At 43.1% G+C, this 5347-nt stretch overlaps 1 pseudogene; it reads left to right on the forward strand.

Annotated features, from left to right (window-relative positions):
• Positions 1-3615: 3615 nt before the first annotated feature.
• LOC108585924 lies at positions 3616-4498 on the forward strand (annotated as a pseudogene).
• Positions 4499-5347: the final 849 nt, after the last annotated feature.

A 5347-nucleotide genomic window follows, 5' to 3' on the forward strand; every position in this document is an offset into this window, starting at 1 on the left:
CTGGTTTCCTAATTCTTAGTCCAAGTGCTCTGCCCATACAATTGCGCTTTCTCCTACAAGGTAGAAAATGCAATTAAATAATTGTTACTTATGTGTTTATACTTATACACAATAATCCCTAAAAAAGTTTTAGGTAACAGGGATTTTTTTTTTTTAATGTATATTTCTAGACTCCTTGGATACATATACAACAAAGAAAGCAGAATTAAATGTGACAGGGTCTTGCTCTGTTGCCCAGGTTGAAGTGTAGTTGTGCAATGATGGCTCACTGCAGCCTCGACCTCCTGCGCTCAAGAGATCTTCCCACCTCAGCCTCCTGAGTAGCTGGGGCTACAGGTGCACACCACCACACCTGGCTAGTTTAAAAATTTTTTTGTAGAGATGAGGTGTCACGATGTTGCTCAGGCTAGTCTCAAACTCCTGGGCTCAAGCGATTCTCTCGCCTAGGCCTCCCAAAGTACTGGGATTACAGGCATGAGCCACTGTTGGACTTGATACCAATGGGCTAGGGGAGAGGTCCCCAAATGCCAGTGGGACCTCTGGTTGGTGTCCAGGCTTTTGACACCATTGCAAGAAAGAATTCAAGAACGAGTTGGTAAAAATAGTGAAAGTATGAAGATTTGTTGCAAAGTGAAGAGTACACACTCAAGAAAGGGGAGTGCAGGTGTACTCAAGAGAGGTGCACAGTGGGGTCTGGGGTTTCTATCTCTATGAGTTTCTTTAATCAAGGGGTGGCTAAAGAAATAAAAAAACAATAAAAATTAAAATATATTAAAAAAATAAAAATAAAAATAAAAAATAAAAATCAAGGCATGGAATATTTCATGAAGATTCCTGGAAAGGTAAAGATTTCCTGGAACTGTGGTGCCACCCATTTTTACACCAAATGTATGTGTTCCTGGAACTGTCATGGTGCTGGTGGGTGTGAGATCGAGTATTTTAATGAGCATATAATGAGGTCCTAGGTGAAACTCAGGTCAAATCCAGCACTATGATGGGTCTGGTCAGTCTTAGCCAGCTTGGTTCACACCTGGTTTTCAGGGTCTTATCAGCCCCTAGTTTATGCAGACATTTCAACAGTTTCCTTTCTTCTAATCATGTGTAACTCCTGCCTAAAATTTTCTATTCTCCTGTGACCATCCTGTATTCTTTCTGTTTCAGACTCACTGAAGCCCCAAACTCCTGGGCTCAAGAGATCCTCCCACCTCAGTATCCTGAGTGGCTAGGACTATAGACATCCACCACCAGTCAACTAGTTAAAAAAATGTTTTTTGTAGACATGGGGTCTTGGTGTGTTGCCCAGGCTGGTCTGGAACTCCTGGCCTCAAGTGATCCTCCCACCTTGGCCTCCCAAAGTTCTGGGTTTATAGGCATGGACCACTGTGCACAGTCATCTGCTGTTCTTAATCAATGAGACTGTGATGATAAATTGGGACATATGGTCTCCAAAGAGAAAGAAGCTGGATGGCTCATGGCCTGACAATTGATGTAGCTTTACTGAATGCTTTACAGATACGGAAAGCTAAGAGTAATGCAAAACTACAAGGGCTGCATAGTATTCCATGGGGTATATGTACCACATTATCTAGTCTTCCATTGATGAGATCTTGTCCTTTGCAAGAATATGGATGAAGCTGGAGGCCATTATGTTACTGGTGGAAGGTATCTGAGTTACTGGTGGCAAATCTGTATGGGTCTGCAGCAACCTCAGTTCCTGCCTCCTCAGAAGAAAGAATTCAACTGAGAGGCATAAGGCAGAAAAGGAGACCCAGACAAATTCCAGAGCAGGAGTGGAAATTTATTTAAAAGGCTTTAGAACAGAAAAGAAAGAAAAGGAGAGTAGGCTTGTAAGAGACCCAAGCGGGCACTGAGATCAAGTGTGGTGTTTAACCTTGATTCTGGAACTTTATAGGCTGGCCCCTTTCCCATGAGTCTTCCCTTAGGGTGGGCTGCCCACATGCACAGCGCCCTCCTTATCTTTGGGTGCACGTGTTTAGGAAGTTGTACACATGCCCATCTGAGGCTTTCTCCCCTTCTTCGGTGGTGTTTTCTTGGAGGGTCATACCCCACCATTTTATCTCTTAATGCGCATTCCTGGGAAGTTGCTTCTCCCTGGTGTCTGCCTTCAATTAACGCTTTAGTGCAAAAGGTGTGGACCATCAGGAAATGGCCTCTCCCTGGCACCGGCTGCCAATTTATCACTTTTAGAGAGGTGATGTGATAATACTGAACCATCATCCACATTCCTAGTGGGTTGGGGAGTCTTCTCCTGCCCCACTCATGCCTAACTACCTGTAACAATTATCCTTAGCAAACTAATCCAGGAACAGAAAACTGAATACTGCATGTTTTCACTTACAAGTAGTAACTAAATGATGAGAACACATGGACACAAAGAGGGGAACAATAGACACTGGGGTCTACAGGAGGGTGGAGGGTGGGAGGAGGGAGAGGATCAGGAAAAATACCTGATGGGTACTAGGCTTAATACCTGGGTGATGAAAAAATAAGCTGTACACCAAACACCTATGACACAAACTTACCTATGTAACAAACCTGCACACGTATCCCTGAACTTAAAGTTTTTTATTTTATTTTATTTATTTATTTATTTTTTAGACAGAGTCTCACTATGTTGCCCAGGCTGGAGTGCAGTGGTGCAATCTTGGCTCACTGCAACCTTCACCTCCCAGGTTCAAGTGATTCTCCTGCCTCAGCCTCCCAAGTAGCTAGGACTACAGGCATCTGCCACCATGCCCAGCTTTTTTTTTTTTTTTTTTGTATTTTTAGTAGAGACAGGGTTGCACTATGCTGGCCAGGCTGGTCTTGAACTCCTGACTTGGTGATCCACCCTCCTCGGCCTCCTAAAGTGCTGGGATTACAGGTGTGAGCCACTGCGCCTGGCATAAAATTAAAGTTAAAAACAAACCAAACAAAAAACTATAAGGGCCAGGCCCTTACTCAGGGTCTTTTATGGAACTTTCTCTCACTGGCCCCAAAGCAACACTAGTATAGCCCAAGTCTCAGTCCCACTACTACTGTGTGTAGCGTTAAGATTCTCTACTCTCAGAGTCTAAGCCGAATGGCAGAAGACAAGATAAAGGAAAGTTTTTCCTTCCTCCCTTCTAATGAAAGGTGCACTGCCCCACATTATTTTCTGTTCTAGAATCCGCCTCCCCTCAGGATGACTGCCAGTGAGAATATGCACACCTCCAAGCGAAGATCTGCACCACCACAGAGGGTGTGGTCTTGCCCGCCACAACTCTCTTAGACCAATTGCCTCAGAACCCATTGAACTATCTTTCTTTCCTTCCTTCCTTCCTTCCTTCTTTCTCTCTCTTTCTTTCTCTTTCTTTCTCTCTCTCTCTCTTTCTTTCTTCCCTCCCTCCCTTCCTTCCTTCCTTCTTACCTTCTCTTTCTTTTTTTTGATAGAGTTTTGCTCTGTCACCCCAGGCTGGAGTACAGTGGCGCTTTCTCGGCTCACTGCAACCTCTGCCTCCCAGGCTCAAACACGATTCTCGTGCCTCAACCTCCGGAGTACCTGGGATTACAGGCATGCGCCACCATGCCCGGCTAATTTTTGTGTTTTTAGTAGAGATGGGTTTCTCTATGTTGGCCAGGCTGGTCTCGAACTCCTGGCCTCAAGTGATCCGCCCACCTCGGACTCCCAACATGCTGGGATTGCAGGTGTGAGCCACTGTACCCAGCCCCATTGAACATTTAGATTAAATTTTTGGCACCCTTTAACAAGGTAATGGCATTTGATGCCATTTTAAGTAAATTAGTTAACAACACATTTATATCCCAACTAAAAAAATGTACTAGAATATATGAATGAAGATTTTGTATAAGTAGCTGAATAGTGGGATTGGGAAGTAGTATAAATAGTAACTAGAAAATTAGGTTTTAGTATGCCAGTAATATGTATGTCTATAGAACCCTATTATAAACCTGATAAATTTTAGTGGGAAGTCATTAAAGCCTGCAAAAATGGGGAATGTACCTGAAAGGCAGAACTGGAGACTATGATTTTAAAAAATATTTAATGTAGGCTGTGAAGAACTTTGCATTGTGAGAACTCCTTCCTTTCTTGCTCCCTGGCTATCTTAGTGGCAGCTCTTAACCGAGGAGCATCACATACCTAAGGCAGGAAGATGCTGGCTGCAGTGAAGATGAAAAAGTCACTGGAGTTGATAAACTCTAGGTTCCAACTCATTGTGAAAAGTGGACAGTACATGCTGGGATACAAGCAGACTGTGAATATGATCAGACAAGGCAAAGCAAAATCAGTTGACCTCACCAACAATTGCCCAGCTTTGAGGAAATATGAAATAAAGTACAATGCCACACTGGCCAAAACTGGTGTCCATCACCACAGTGGCAATAATATAGAACTGGGCACAGGGTGGGGAAAATACTACAGAGTACACACACTGGCTATCATTGACCCCATTCTGATATCATTAATAGCATACCAGAGCAGACTGGTGAAAAGTAAAACAAGTAGAGTTTTTCTTTCTTTTTTTTTTTTTTTTTGAGACAGAGTCTCTCTCTGTCATCCAGGCTAGAATGCAGTGGCATGTGATTTTGGCTCACTGTAACCTCTGCCTCCTGGGTTCAAGGGATTCTCTCTCCTGCCTCAGCCTCCCAAGTAGCTGGGATTACAGGCGCCTGCCACCATGCCCAGCTAATTTTTATATTTTTAATAGAGACAGGTTTCACCATGTTGGCCAGGCTAGTTTTGAACTCCTGACCTCAAGTGATCTGCCTGCCTCAGCCTCCCAAAGTGCTGGGATTATAGGCGTGAACCACCACGCCCAACAACCAAGCAAAATTTTTCTTTAATAAAACTTGCCTCAGCTTGTTTCAAATAAATATTTAACATAAAAGTTAAGTCATAATTTCTTAAGAAGAATAAACTATGTACAAGTGGCCCAATTTTCAAAAGTCAGACTCTTTCCCAAAACTTACTTTCTTTATTCATCAGAGAAAGAAACCAGTGATATACCACTGGGCATACTTTGAAGGTTGCATATATGCTACAATATTATCTCGTGCAGCTGGACTTTTCAGGTCTTTTTCTTAAGATGGTAATTTTTTTCTTCACTAATGTATTTTTTCATCCCTGTTTCATTTTATTTAGTTTTGAGATAGAATCTTGCTTTGTCACCTTGGCAGGAGTGCAGTGGCACAATCATGGCTCACTGCAACCTTGAACTCCTAGGTTCAAGTAATCCTCTCACCTTCGCCTCCCAAAGTGCTGTGCTGGGATTACAGGTGTGATTCACTGCACCCAGCCTATTTATGTGTGTGTGTTTGTGTGTGTGTTTGAGACAGGGTCTTGCTC

Source organism: Papio anubis, chromosome 3 (assembly GCF_008728515.1).
Source record: "Papio anubis isolate 15944 chromosome 3, Panubis1.0, whole genome shotgun sequence".
Lineage (NCBI taxonomy): Eukaryota > Metazoa > Chordata > Mammalia > Primates > Cercopithecidae > Papio > Papio anubis.